The following is a 16168-nucleotide window of genomic DNA, read 5'->3' as shown; positions in this document are numbered from 1 at the left end:
CCGCTCCCACAACTATCCAAATATATCATCATCTTGGAATGGAATGTAAGGACAAACAATATTTTCATGCAAAAGAATTACTTAGCTGAGACCAAATATAGGCATTCTATGCAACTGAATTAGGTCTGGCAGGGAAACATTATGATGGATATAAATCATGTATGTAACCACACATGTGTGTCTATATTATCTACATCTATTTTAAGTTATTTCCATGTTTCGTTTTACCTCTTTTGGAGTTCTATAAATGTGTTAAAATCAAAAAGTGGTGAATTACATTCTGCATTTCAGACCACACTTTTCCCTTATGCATGGATGTCGGGGGAGGAGAGATGTCAATCATACTAACCAAGCATAGAATACTTGGGGGTTTGGTCCAAAAACTTGATTCCTGGTAAATACATATAGTTTTTGAAAGTAAGTACTGTTCAATATATTACTTCTGAAGAGAACTTTTTTCTTCTATAGCTCTGGCATGAAATTCCTTCAAGCTGTCTTTTCAGAAAGTACAAATGCAAATCAATTTTCTTCCCTTGCTGTCATGCTAAAAGGCAGCTCATGGAGAAAGATGCTTTAAATTATTATTATTATTAAATTACTAAACAAAGACAATCTGCAGGGCAAAATAAATTATTTAAAAAACTATGCTCAAAAGTAGCAAGTGCATCAACAAATGTCTGTTATTTCCATTGTCATCACCACATAAGAACAATGTTTACTGAACTGGGCCAAATGATGCCTTTCACCAGCATTCTGACTTACAGAGTGGATATTGTCAGATACTTGAGAGGAAGTTAGTCATAACCTCTTGACATGGAGTGACTTCTGTTGTTGTTCACTCTTTATTGGCCATGACCAAGGGCCACTTTATCCAGCAAATTAACTTCCGCACCCACTGTTCCCCAATATTGATACTGATAACCTGCACTAACAGGACTCACACATCAGAAGGGTGTACACAGTTGGTTTATATTATTGCTCAACCACAGTGCTCCCTACAGATTTGTACCCTTGACTTCCAGTTCCCAAAATTCTCCTCAAACTCTCCCATCTTCTTCTTTGCAAATATTGTCAACATACTGTTTATTTCTTATATAATTTTATATATTGCCCATAGATTACACTAAAATTAGGCTGCAGCTGAACAACTGGGACACCATTATCCTTTGCATGTGAGAAAGCCCAATATTGAATCTGAATGATTTCTGTTCATGCCTGCTCACTCAATATACTTTGCAGGCCATTCATGCTTTATTGCATGGCACCCAACAATTTATTCTATACACTTGTTATGCCTGGAAATAAAAACTGGACTCATAACTGCAAGCAGCTATTCAAAGTGATAGCAGGAACCATTTAAAGCATGGGTAGGCAAACTAAGGCCTGGGGGCTGGATCCGGCCCAATCGCCTTATAAATCTGGCCCACGGATGATCCAGGAATCAGCATGGTTTTACATAAGTAGAATGTGTGCTTTTATTTAAAATGCATCTCTGGGTTATTTGTGGGGCATAGCAATTCGTTCTTCTTCTTCTTTTTCAAAATATAGTCTGGCCCTCCACAAGGTCTGAGGGACAGTGGGCCGGCCCCTTGCTGAAAAAGTTTGCTGACTCCTGATTTAAAGAAACAAAACAAAAAGGGATAACTGCACATGGCTTGGGTATTGCTGAGACAATTTATGATTACTCGTTTAAAGAAAGCCATTAAAATTAGCAATCAGTGTAATTAATCAATTAAAATTTTAATTATACAGATCAGAACTCCTATCCTTAATTAACAGTTGAGGATGATAAACAGAGAGAAATCAGCACCAGAAACACATGAAGAGCCAATACAAACACATCAGTCCAGTTTTTGTCCCAAAATTTCTTAAACAAGAATCCTCCAGGTGGCTTTTCCCTCTATGTGTATCTAAAGCTAGGAGACTATTTCCCTTTCATTGTAAGATCATGGGTTTTCATACTAAGAAACAGGCAACTGCATCCAACAGTGTGCCATTGAAATCAATGCCAATATTCTCTTAATTGGAGAAGGGGAGTCTCCAGGTGCATGTGGGGTGGACAAGAGAACATTCTCCCTCTCTTGGGGACATTCCTGAACAACAATTTTAAACTGAGGACATCGGGCTAAATTTTAATAAAGGTCAAAACAGGGCTGGAAAAGACTCATGCTTGCAGACCAGGACAGCTGCTGTCAGTGAGAGCAGCTTTTCCCTACCTGGTCCCTTCCTGATGTTTTGGACTACAGTTACCAGCATCCCTGATCTGGCCATGCTGGCTGGGACTGATGGGAGTTGGAGTCCAACAACATTTGGCCGTGTTCAGAAAGTGGTGGTGGGGGATGAGTGTTCAGACCCCTGGGCTCTCACTTGTGGGGTGCCTCAGGGTTCTGTCCTCTCCCCCATGCTTTTCAACATTTACATGCAGCTGCTGGGAGAGATCATCAGGAGGTTTGGGCTGGGTGTTCATCAGTATGCGGATGATACCCAGCTCTACCTCTCTTTTAAATCAGAACCAGTGAGGGCGGTGAAGGTCCTGTGTGAGTGTCTGGAGGCGGTTGGAGGATGGATGGCGGCTAACAGATTGAGGTTGAATCCTGACAAGACAGAAGTACTGTTTTTGGGGGACAGGAGGCGGGCAGGTGTGGAGGATTCCCTGGTCCTGAATGGGGTAACTGTGCCCCTGAAGGACCAGGTGCGCAGCCTGGGAGTCATTTTGGACTCACAGCTGTCCATGGAAGCACAGGTCAAATCTGTGTCCAGGGCAGCTGTTTACCAGCTCCATCTGGTATGTAGGCTGAGACCCTATCTGCCTGCGGACTGTCTCGCCAGAGTGGTGCATGCTCTGGTTATCTCCCGCTTGGATTACTGCAATGCACTCTACGTGGGGCTACCTTTGAAGGTGACTCGGAAACTACAACTAATCCAGAATGCGGCAGCTAGACTGGTGACTGGGAGCGGCCGCCAAGACCATATAACACCGGTCTTGAAAGACCTACATTGGCTCCCAGTATGTTTCCGAGCACAATTCAAAGTGTTGGTGCTGACCTTTAAAGCCCTAAACGGCCTCGGTCCAGTATACCTGAAGGAGCGTCTCCACCCCCATCATTCTGCCCGGACGCTGAGGTCCAGCGCCGAGGGCCTTCTGACGGTTCCCTCATTGCGAGAAGCAAAGCTACAGGGAACCAGGCAGAGGGCCTTCTCGGTAGTGGCGCCCGCCCTGTGGAACGCCCTTCCAGCAGATGTCAAAGCGATAAACAACTACCTGACATTCAGAAGACATCTTAAGGCAGCCCTGTTCAGGGAAGTTTTTAACGTGTGATATTTTACTGTATTTTTGGTTTTTATGGAAGCCGCCCAGAGTGGCTGGGGAGGCCCAGCCAGATGGGCGGGGTATAAATAATAAATTATTATTATTATTATTATTATTATTATTATTATTATTATTATTATATTTGGAGGATAGCATATTGGAGGACGCTGGTATAGATGCCACTCAGCTAGTTTGACTATTATGATTATGATGATGATTATTATTACCCCACCCATCTGGCTGGGTTTCCCCCACCACTCTGCCTTCAGTAGATGCTGTGTAGACTGTATTCCAGCGAATGCCATAAATTAATTGTTTGTTAATTAAAACTGGTCACCTGCAAGGAAGGGAGTGCTTATTTATGATAGGCACCAGCCATACTGTTAAGGAGGTCAAAATATGGGCTAATATTTTGAATTACAGTACATATCATTGGTAGAAACATCTCTAAATAGATGTTAGAAAACTGCTTCTGACTGGCATTGAGAACTGTGGATGAAAAAATCCACAGCAGAGGAAACAATATCCTCTACAGACATAATTAAGTGAATTGCTTTAATACAGTTAAAACTTTTAACCTTCACAATATTCGAAACGGATACAAGAACTGCTTCTATTTAAAGTTTGTATGAACAGTCTATGCTGCACTAAAACTTTTACAGTGATGTAAACCATTGAAATAAATTATCTTAATTTGGTCAGATCTATATTCATTAACTGTATTACCCACCAAGGGAATAAAAGACAAATTTTAATTCTACTAATGTATTTCACTTGTGCATTCGTTTGGCACTATAGTAATTAAGGGCACTGTTCAACAACGTTCCCTCACTCTTCACTTAGGCTGAAGTCCCAGTGGGACAACAGCAAAAATTTGGCCTAACTGTGAAGTGTTGAGCTTGTAATAATTTTAGGTGTGGAAATATTAATTTTGTGAGCCTGAAACATATATTCTGAAGCACTCTAGATATTTATCTTTTGGTGCCCTTAAGCACTGTGAATTAGAACATTTATGTAATCAGGAAACAGTGCAACATTCAGAGTATACAAATAATGAAGAATCATTACATTATGAACCAGCCTCACCAAACATCAGATGGAAATTCACTGAGGAGTCATGATGCAGACTCAAAAGCGATTTTTTAAGAAGAAAAGGGGGGAAACTTAGGGATTTGCAATTCAAATATGCCCAATGGTGAGAAAAAATAATAATAAACCATATTTAAAAGATTGATCAATGTGACTGGTTAAAAACAAGTTTTTAAAAGTAAACAGTTCATTGGCTGACAGCATTTCAGTGCCACTGGCCCTCTTATAAACAATTACCATGTGGATTTTTACAATGAAAACAACCTGTACTTATTGGAAGAACTAATATGGTGCTCTACATTCTTCTAATGTTTTCCTATAAGTGTGCTTGTGAACTATAGTTTTGTTTAGACAAAGAAATTGTTTCTAGCTGTTAAATAAATTACTCCTGCTTTTTTGGCTCCAAAAGACTAGTATTCAACCCAACACACCTTTTCAGGTTGTCTACTGATCCATGTTTTAATTATCTACAAATTTTGTTTATGTAAGTTATGTACAGGAATGGACCAATACATTTTGTTGCCTAAAGCAAAGCCATTCTGCATACAGAAGCCAACTGGACTGACAGCTGAAATGGACTTCAATGCTGGTGATGGGACAACATCCTCTACTGTGCTTGAGGGCAGCATACTAGCTAATTTCAAGAGTGCAGAACAGGCCTTGTGGTACACAGAGCTTGCCCTCCAACACCTTCACTCACTACCATCAATGGCCACCATCTGCCATGTGAGAAAGAAGAGAAGCATCTTCATATTTTATATCATTTATTTGCCTTTGCCCTTTAGAACTGTAAGACACCTTGGGGTTCTTGGTAGAAAGCCAGTAAATAAATGAAATAAATAAATACCTCACCTCGGCTCCCTGTCTCCCATGTCATGCACACTGCAATAGGGGAGAGTACACAAGCCCAAGGCTCATACTTATAATGCTAAACTGTGGTTCAGGGTTTTAAATAGACCTCTTGGAAGCTGGTGATCGGTGGTGAATTTACTGCCTTAGCACACACTTGTTTAAATGACAGCAATATTCTTCTCAGGTTGCTTAAACTGGCCAGGGCTATTAGCTGCTGTATCGCCAGCCTGTGGTAACATAGTTGGATAAGGAGAAAAAATGCATTTTCTAACCATGATATCACTGACACTACAGCTTCTGCGCTCTGAAGGCTGTCTGTTGTCATAACAGGTGGAGATTGCATTGCAGGGGAGGGAGACTTACATATTCAAAGTAGAGCTGAGCTTCAATTTCACAGAAAATAGTATTCTGAAACATTTTTATAAGGGGGAGGGTTTCCCTGAAAAAGCATGCAATTTTGCAGCATTTCAAGGGGCCATTTTTGCTGAGCCCAAACTAGACACTTGGCAAGTGCGACCCCTGAAATATTCTAGTCAATAATTCAACACTAACTTTCACTAAATAGGTCTGTCTGAGATTCCTCCAGAATGAAGAAAGGGCCCATAGATTATAAAAAACCATATAGATACATAGATAGGTAACTAGATATAAAGAAAGAATAGCCCAGGAACCTCGCACCTCATTCAAAAGCTTCAGTTCTCCTCAACATCTAGAAAATAGAGAAGTTCACCCAGGGATAGCATTTAGCTGCTCCTAGTGTACCTCTCTCTGGTTTTAACAATCAAGCGTGTGCCACTTAGCTGCAGTAGGCTATCCTGCAATCTGATCCTTGCAGGAATATGATGGATTGTTGGGTTATTGCTCTGGATCTGTAACTGCTGCATGAAGAATCTCGACATTTGGATATTCCTCACTGCATATGAAGCTGGCAATATACTGTAGTTATTTCTAAAGCAAGTAGTGTTTTTCACAACAGGCTTGTGTAATAGGTACAAAAGACTGCTTCACTCTTTCCTTAAAATTATTTCTGAAGGATTAAACACTATTATACACCACTAATGTCATTCCTGGAAGAGATCTATAAAATTTTACATGCTGTCAGGGACTCAGCGGGAGCGCAGGGAGGAGAGGAGATGGAAAGCGAGGGGGAGCAATCCGAGGGGAGCGTAGGAGAATATGACAGCGGCCCGATAGATTCCATGAGCCTCTCCAGCGAATCGGAAGATTCACAGAAGGGGGCGCCGATGGGCAGGGCAAGGGGCGACACAAGGGGGACACCCCAGAAGCAAGGGGCCAGCGGGGACTCCCAGAGCAGCAGTTGCAAATCAGGACCAGCTTCCCCACCAGAGCGTAGTGGGGGGGAGGAGTCCCAGGTGTCAGAGCCCACACATGCACCACCAGCGAGAGAAGATGAGTCAGGGTGGACCACGCCTCCATCGGAGAGCGAGTTAACGGTTAAGAGGAAAGTTGCAGGCTGGGCGCGCGCGCCAAGTTCAAAGGTACAGGCGAGCGGCACAGAAGGTAGCCCGGATAGGGAACCAGGTCCTAAAGCCCGCCGGAAGGAGGGGCAAGAATCGTCAGGGTCAGAGGAGTCCAGGAAGGATGAGACCCTAGCGGGCAGGAGGGCCCAGAGGAGAAAGGAATTTAGGAAGAGGTGGAGCAAAGCGAGAGTCTTAAACTGGTGTGGAGGGGGAGGAGACTCAGACAGGACTTCGCCGGTCTAAGGTCGGGACGTAGAGCTGCACGCTGCGGCTTTGAAATGGAGACTGAATCTCAATAAAGACTTTTGTACATAACTACAGCCTAGCGTTGGTCCTCTGTGAGCTGGGACCTGGAGGCAGCTCTGACAGTAAGTCCTGTCTCAAATTTCAAAGAACCTCGCAACGTGAGAGGACGCAGCGAGGGGCGAAGATTGGTGCTTCGCGAGCTCACAAAAGCAGCACAAGATGACTACAGAAGAACGACTGGCAGCTTTGCAAGAAGCCGTGGTACAACTTAACGCAGAAATACGAGCGGCAAGGAGGAGAGAAGAGGAATCAGATGCTGTCTGCAAGGATCTGCAAAACAGGTTGGAAATGTTGACTAAACAGGGGCCACCAGCAGCCAAATCAGAAGGGATCGGGCTCGGGAAGAGAGGGGGGAGCCTGGTGTCGCATTTCGATGGGAGTCTGCAGCAATATCCTAACTTCAGAGCAGACGTAGTTTTTGCGCTAAAGTTGCTGGAGAAGGACTTTAGAGATGAGCAGGAGAAAGTAGGCTTCATACTAACGCATCTCCATGGAGAAGCTAAAGCGTGGTTGCGCAATCTGTGGAGAGATAATGATCCAGCCCTCCAAAACGCAAAAGCCTTCATTAAGGCGATGGACGATTGTTTTTTATCGGAAATAGATGTAGATGTCGCTAGAAAAGAGATTCACGGTCTGAAACAAGGCAGAGCCACTGTAAGGCAATATCATTCCCGCTTTTTTGCATTGGTCAACGCGCTGGGATGGGAAAAGGACTCAGCGTCCGTCAGGGACCTGTTCTGGGAGGGGCTCAACGGGGCTGTGAAAGACGAAATCGCAAGGGGGGAGAGGCCACGGAGCACTCAAGAAGTGGTCCAGAAGGCGTTGACGATTGGTGTGCGGCTGGAAGAACGTCCCTGGAGCAAAGATGAAGGGCGTTGGGGACGCACGCCAGCAAGGGCACCTCCTTTCTTCCCCAGAGACTCAGCGCGCGCTCAATCCACGCCTCCACTGGGAGGGGGAGAGGAGCCGATGGAGATAGGTGGTGCCAAGGCTCAGTCAGCGACCAGAGCCCTCACACCAGGAGCAGCCAAGGTGAAGCCTCCTAGAGGGAACAGGAAGTGTTACATCTGCGAAAGTGCTCAGCATATGGCAAAAGAGTGCCCCCAGAGGCTCCACAAGCACAATGCAGCCTCAGCAAAAGTAACAGAAGTAGCTCAGCAGAGGGAACCGCAGCAGGGAAACGACGAAGTCTGGCTGGAAGCAGAGCCGCTGGGGCCCAGCCAGACGAATCAGTGAAGCAGTCCCCAGGAATCTTACAGCCCACAGACCCCCTCCCGCCCAAACCAGTGGTGCAGCTCACCGCAACACTCCAGCTTCCCAATGGGCTCACCATGGAAGTGCCTATTACCATTGACTCTGGTAGCAATGCAGACTTTATGGGGGTGGATTTCATCAAGCAACATAGCATAGCGCTCCTGCCTGCCACGATGCCCCTGAAAGTAGTGACAGTCGATGGAAGAGAATTGCTGGGGGGACAGGTGGTACAGCAAACGCCGCCAATGGTGATGCGCATTGGAAATCACCGCGAAGTCATCAGCTTCAACGTCACCCAACTGTCAGACACGCCCATAGTGTTGGGCATGAGCTGGTTGGACAGGCACAGCCCGGCATTGGCATGGTACCAGCGTAAATTGACCTTCTGCTCCTCCTACTGCGCAGAACATTGCATCATGACTAACCAGGAGGACGAGGGGCAAGAGGATGACCCACAGCTACAACTGGGCATGCTGCAAGCTGTACCCGACAAGTACAAGGCGTTTTTGGAGGTCTTCTGCGAGAAGGAAGCGGACAAGCTGCCTCCCCACAGACCCTACGACTGCAAGATTGACCTCCTGCCGGGGGCAACGCTGCCGACCGGAAAACTGTACTCCATGTCTGAAGACGAACTGCAAGAGCTCAGGGAGTTCATAGATCACAATTTGAAGCGGGGATTCATCCGAGAATCCAAAGCAGTGGGGGGCAGTCCTGTTTTCTTTGTGAATAAAAAAGACACGCCCCAGAAGAGGCTTGTAGTTGATTTCAGAATTTTAAATTCGAAAACCAAGCCCACGGCTTTCCCGATGCCCAAGATCGACGACTTGCTCGCGACGGTGAGAAAGGGACGCATCTTCACCAAGCTGGATCTACGAGGGGCGTACAATCTTATACGCATGCGGGAGGGCGACGAGTGGAAGACGGCCATGTTCACGCCCTTGGGCACCTATGAGTATAGGGTTATGCCTTTCGGTTTACAAAATGGCTCCCACTGCTTCCAAGCCTTCATGCATCACGTGTTAGCGGGGCTCCTATACAAGAAGTGCGTCTGCTTCCTGGACGACATTCTGATCTTCTCGGAATCGCAGGAGGCTCACGAGAGAGATGTCAAGGAAGTCCTGCAAAGACTACGGGAGCACAGGCTTTACGCCAAGCCGGAGAAATGCCAGTTCGACATGACGGAGGTGGATTTCCTGGGCTACAAGCTGTCCGACAAGGGAATCGCCATGGACAGCGCCAAGGTACGATCAGTACTGGACTGGAAGAGCCCGCGCAATCGGAAGGAGGTCCAGAGGTTTGTCGGCTTTGCTAACTTTTATCGCAAGTTCATCAAGGGTTTCGCTATGCAGACGGCGGCCATCACGGACACCCTCAGCTCCAAGAAGAAGAAGTTCATCTGGACGGACCAGGTGGAGCAGTCCTTTCAGAAACTCAAGCGTCTTTTCGCTTCCGAGGAACAACTGCTGCATGTGAACCCCAGCAAGCCCATGAGGGTGGAGACGGATGCCTCCGACAGAGCCGTGGGGGCAGTCCTGTTGCAGCGAGACCCGCAAGGGGATTGGAGGCCGTGTGCTTTCTACTCCAGGAAGCTCAGCAAGTCGGAGCAGAACTACACCATCTGGGACAGAGAGTTGCTGGCCATTCATGCAGCATTCAAGGCGTGGCGGCACTTCCTCATCGGAGCCAAACACACGGTGCAAGTTCGCACGGACCATAAGAACCTGGAGTACTGGCGCACGGCGCGGTTCCTGAACCAGAGACACATCCGCTGGGCGGAGTTCTTTGCGGATTTCGACTTCAGGATAGAATATATCCCCGGAGACAACAACGTCATGGCTGATGCGCTATCCAGGAAGCCGCAGTATCTGGAGGAAGCAGCACCGGTAGCGGCTAAACACATTTTCGCACCCAAGGCGTGGGCATGCGCTTCTGCCACAATAGACCTGGAAGCGATACGGCGCGAGCTGCGAACAGATTCCTTCGCGCGCTCCAAGATGGAGGAGGTGCGCAGCGGCACGGCAAAGGACGACGAGTTCCAGATACGCGACGGACTGCTCCTCCGCAAGGGGGCCATCTACGTACCGGGAGATGAACTCCGCGCGACAGTACTGCAACAGCTACACGACGCACCCAGCGCCGGACATTTCGGCAAGGAAAAGACGGTGGAATTAGTAGCCAGAGACTTTTGGTGGCCCAAGATGCGGGGAGAAGTCGCGGAATACGTCACGAGGTGCGACACCTGCCAAAGGGCCAAGCCAGTCCACAGACCGCCGGCGGGACTGTTAGAACCGCTACCGACCCCGTCCGAACCGTGGGAGAGGGTAGCCTTGGACTTTGTCACTGACCTGCCCAGCTCGAGGGGCAAAACAGCAGTACTCGTGGTAGTCGACATGTTCACCAAGATGGCGCACATCATTCCTTGCGCGAAGGTGGCCACAGCGGAACAGACGGCCAAGCTGTTCATAGACCACGTGTTCAAGGTACACGGCCTGCCACGGTCTATCCTGTCTGACAGGGGGCGCCAGTTCATCTCGAGTTTCTGGCGGAAGCTGATGGGGATCCTGAACGTCAAGGTCAACCTAGCGTCGGCAAGACACCCGCAGACCAACGGACAAGCGGAGAGGGTCAACGCCGTCATGCAGCAGTACCTGAGATGTTACGCCAACCAGCAGCCCTCGACCTGGGTGGACTATCTGCCCCTGGCCGAGTTTGCCTACAACAACACACAACACGTGTCCACGGGGGTGACACCGTTTTTTGCCAACCACGGGCGACATCCCAGGACCTTCCCGGGCTTAGAGAAAGAGGGGGAGGGGGAGCCACAGGGAGCAGAGGCATTGGCAGAGGAGTTACAGGAGGTCCATGAACAGCTCCGTAGACAGTTAGACCTAGCAAAACACGTATACAAGATGCAAGCAGACAAACACAGAAGAGTGGGGGAGGACATACGGGTAGGGGACTGGGTCTGGTTAGCGGCCCAGGCAGTGCCGGCCAGATCCTTAGCTAAGAAGAAGCTAGGACACAAGCAGTTGGGCCCTTACCTAGTCGAGGCACAGATCAACCCAGTGGCTTTCCGTTTGACACTACCGGAGGGTTCCAGAATGCACCCGGTCTTTCATAGATCGGTGCTAACGCCCTACAAGGCACCTCACAGGTTTCAGGAGCCAGGGACAGCTCCCAGTCCGCTTAGAGATGCACCCATGACAGGGGGGTCGCCGAGGGCGGGGCCACTCAACGAGGTGACGGAGATTTTGGACTCGAGATGGGGGGAAGAGGGAGTCGAATATCTCATCGCAAGGGAAGGTGCCCCGGCCAGCGCCAACAGCTGGGTGCCGTACTATGCGGTGGAGGAGCACTACCTCAAAGACGAGTTCCACGCACTCTTCCCACACAGGCCCATGCCGGAGGATTATTTTGACGAATATCTTTTCACCCCCACACTCTCAGCCAGTACGTTTCAGGGGTTCTCCTCGGTTGAGGAGACGGTTCCAGAGACTACCTCGCCGGAGGGGTCGGTCTCAGACTTGGGTGCGGAGCGCTCTTATTGGTGGGACACTCAACCCGAGGAGGAGTGGCGCAGGAGACTGCTCAGAGGGCCCTGGCACGCAGACTACCCAGAGGAAATGGGGGAACAAGGGGGCATGGACGGGTTGGGGGAGGATCCTGGTTTCGAGCACGCCGGCAACGAGATGGAAGCGGAGGAGAGTGACGTCGATGTACCCGTCACGGACTGGCAGCATGCCAGGGGGGAAGACCGGTATCCGGCATGCACCCCCACAGCATTGGAGCACCCGGAACCCACGCCAGAAGAGGGGGAGGGGGGAAGGGGGGGCTTCGAGGGGGGGATGGATGTCAGGGACTCAGCGGGAGCGCAGGGAGGAGAGGAGATGGAAAGCGAGGGGGAGCAATCCGAGGGGAGCGTAGGAGAATATGACAGCAGCCCGATAGATTCCATGAGCCTCTCCAGCGAATCGGAAGATTCACAGAAGGGGGCGCCGATGGGCAGGGCAAGGGGCGACACAAGGGGGACACCCCAGAAGCAAGGGGCCAGCGGGGACTCCCAGAGCAGCAGTTGCAAATCAGGACCAGCTTCCCCACCAGAGCGTAGTGGGGGGGAGGAGTCCCAGGTGTCAGAGCCCACACATGCACCACCAGCGAGAGAAGATGAGTCAGGGTGGACCACGCCTCCATCGGAGAGCGAGTTAACGGTTAAGAGGAAAGTTGCAGGCTGGGCGCGCGCGCCAAGTTCAAAGGTACAGGCGAGCGGCACAGAAGGTAGCCCGGATAGGGAACCAGGTCCTAAAGCCCGCCGGAAGGAGGGGCAAGAATCGTCAGGGTCAGCGTCAGAGGAGTCCAGGAAGGATGAGACCCTAGCGGGCAGGAGGGCCCAGAGAAGAAAGGAATTTAGGAAGAGGTGGAGCAAAGCGAGAGTCTTAAACTGGTGTGGAGGGGGAGGAGACTCAGACAGGACTTCGCCGGTCTAAGGTCGGGACGTAGAGCTGCACGCTGCGGCTTTGAAATGGAGACTGAATCTCAATAAAGACTTTTGTACATAACTACAGCCTAGCGTTGGTCCTCTGTGAGCTGGGACCTGGAGGCAGCTCTGACACATGCCTTATAGAATACACAGGCACCCTTAATATACAGAGTGCCTGTGTATTCTGTAACTCATGAGCTCAACATATTTGCAGCCAAGAATAGCAAAGAAGCTAATCTAGGATGCATCATTTTATGGGGAAGAATTAAAGAAAACCTTTATCTCAGAGCATTCATGCTTTCTTCAACAAGTGTGGTTTGTTATATAATGTGGGGCAATACATATATTCAAGCATATTTTCCTAACCAGCAACTACAGATGCTACTCTCTAGTTCACCAGGCTTCAAAAAATGGGCTTCCAATTATTTTACATTACTGAAAATTGTGATAATATGCACCTGAGTGGACAAAGGAGCACACACACACATTTTCAAATGCTTTTTCAGTGATCAGATGATGAGGTCCAGAGTAGTGTGATGAACAGCAGCAATTTCTTTATATAAAGGCTAGCTCTATTCTCTTAATAAGTCCCTCTCTGCAGCCTTGTGCATGTTTGTTCATAATGGTGCTGAAGAAATGGACAATCTGCTAGGAGAGCTTGCACTGATAGTGAAAAAAATCTGAAATTCACTGCAAAATGAGGAAAAAAGGTGTAGTCTCTTATTCCTTCCCACAAAATAGAACTTCCATGCTGTGAATTTAAGAGCCACTATGGAGCACTGGTTGTCTTGTCAGGCTACAACTGGGAAGACCCAAATTCAAATCCCCACTTACTGGGTGAACTTGCATCAGTCACTAACTTTTAGTACAGTGATAGATAACATGGTACCATCCAGATATTTTTGAATATCACTCCCATGATCCCTGATCATTGGGCTGGAGCTGATAGGAGTTGAAACCCAACAACAACTAGACAGGACTTGAGTGTCATTACATAACACAAAACATAGGTAGAGAGTTTCCTGGGGCATCCAGAGTTGTACAAACTTAGTGTAACATTGCAGGATTAAAGCCAAGTCACAGGGGTGGAATGGACTCCCTCGGGAGGTGGTGGACTCTTCCTTCATTGCAGGTTTTTAAGCAGAGGTTGGATGCTCATCTGTCGTGTATGCTTAAATTGAGATTCCTGCATTGCAGGAGTTGGACTAGATGACTGTTGGGGTCATCTAGCTCTACAATAATTCTATGATTCTAATTAGTCCTTGCTGAAAAAGAGACAAGCCTGATCCTCTGCAGAAAATACAGAAATAGATATTGAGTTCACCACAAGCCAAATAGGCTTGCTGGCTGGCTCCCATTCATTCACACTGGATGATTAATAGATGAATTACAAGCATTGTTTGTGTAAGATCCTATAATGGGTTCCAGGGATCAACTGGATGATTGCAACCTCCTGCTTGTGGCTAGCATTTGCTTGGGTCAGCATTGGCTCATCATTTATAAAGCATAGACAAGCTAAGTAAAAGCAAGTACTCTTTAGCCACAGAGCAAGCCTAGTTTGAACAACCAAGACACTACAGCGGGCCTGGTGTAAAGTCATTGTTTGCCAAAATAGATACACAAAGTCCATCACCCCAGGCACACTACTTAACTACTATGCCTAATAATGGTTGATAGACCTAGACCACCTGAGTTTCTCTGAGCTGCAGCTCAGTGGTGGAGCATCTGTGTTGAATGCAGAAAATCCCAAATTCAATCCCTGGCAGCTCCAGGTTAGGCAGGTGAAGACCCTGCTCTGAAACTGTGGAAAGCCACTGCCAGTCAGTATCGCTAAATGGGCTGATCATCCGACTCAGTGTAAGGCAGCTTCCTATGTTCCTACACCCCACTTTAAAGTTGTTTAAGCCAGTAACTCCCCTTCATGGATCATGAGCTATGCCATGCAGGGCCACCCAAGACGGACAGGTTATAGCTGAGAGTTTAGACTAAATGTGATCCACCTGGAGAAGGAACTGGCAAATCACTCCAGTATTTTGCCCAGAAAACTCCATGGACATAAAAAAGGAGAAGCTTTGAGAAGAAAGTGAGTATTTCCAGGGCATGCTCTGGTTCATGGAGTCACAGGGAGTCAAACATGACTAAGACGACTAAACAACAACAACGATCACTATAATCACTTCTACAGCAGTGAATTCCATGCACTTCATAAAGTAGTACTTTATTTTATGGGTTCTGAATCCACTGTCTGTCTATTTATTAGGTGCCCAAAATTCCTATTATTATGAGAAAGAGGGGAAAGTTGTCACTCCCACTTTTTTTCTGCCATGCCAAACTTTATAAAGCTCTGTCATGTTTGCTCTTATTCGCCTTTTTAAAAACAACAACAAATAATAATTTAGTCTTTCCCCCATGGAAAGATGTTCCAGTCCTTGATCATTTTGCTTGCCCTATTCGAGTAGTAAAATAAATTTCATGGGATAGGGAGAGTAAAACTGCGTAGACGGCATTCCAAGCACAGTTCCACCCCAGATTTATATAAATTCACTATGACACAAGCCATTTTATTTTCAATCCAGTTTGTAATAATCTCTAATGCTGAATTTTCTTCCTTCTCACTGCCACTGCAGGCACTGAGGTATTCATCACCACCCCAATACCTTTTTTCTGAACTGTCACAGCAAATTGAGTTCCCATAAACATATGTATAAGTTTCTCGCTTCATTTCAACATGCATCATTTTACACTTATTACAATGAATCTCATTTGCTATTTTGTTTCCCATTTGTCCAGGTCTGGAGATAATCCTTGAGGACAATTTGGCATCATCCACAAACTTGAGCACATTTAAGAGTAAGTCAAAAAGGGCTCCCAATAATGCAAAGTCATCTCGCATCAAATAGGGTGTTGGCCAGATTAGAAACAGTGTGCACTGCATCTGATCTGATTAGACCACCCACATCTAAGAACACGCCTGGAAGGTAAAGATAATGATCTGGGCCATAGCAAGTGGCCAAGCTTGCTGACTGATATCACTGGCTGTGCACAGTAGTAATCAATATGTCTGTTTAGATGAAAATTCACCCCTGAGACCCTATATCCTCACAGCTAATTCAGGAGAAACTTTTTGGCTCCCTATCTTCCTTCCCATAACTTCTCCAATATGTTAATGCAGGACCTTCCAGTTTAATTAAGTCCACCCCTTGGTGAAGAGAAAAATAAGAAGGGTGGTGGAAAAGTGAGGACGGGAACATGCCATAACTGTCACAGGGCGAAGTACCACCAGAAATGGCCCAATGTGTTTACAAGAGAGAGCACCTTAAATATAAATTTGTTAACTAATCCAAATTCCACTAAACAAATGCAAGACAGACATAGCATATTAAACACTTTAAAAAATGT

At 47.3% G+C, this 16168-nt stretch overlaps 1 protein-coding gene across 4 annotated transcripts in view; it reads right to left on the bottom strand.

Annotated features, from left to right (window-relative positions):
* The window catches only part of PARD3 (par-3 family cell polarity regulator), a 567153-nt gene that overhangs the window by 309380 nt on the left and 241605 nt on the right, over positions 1-16168 (bottom strand). The window lies entirely within an intron of this gene.

This window comes from Podarcis cretensis, assembly GCF_951804945.1.
Source record: "Podarcis cretensis genome assembly, chromosome: 12".
Classification (NCBI taxonomy): domain Eukaryota; kingdom Metazoa; phylum Chordata; class Lepidosauria; order Squamata; family Lacertidae; genus Podarcis; species Podarcis cretensis.
This window is presented reverse-complemented; position numbering and strand designations above follow the sequence as displayed.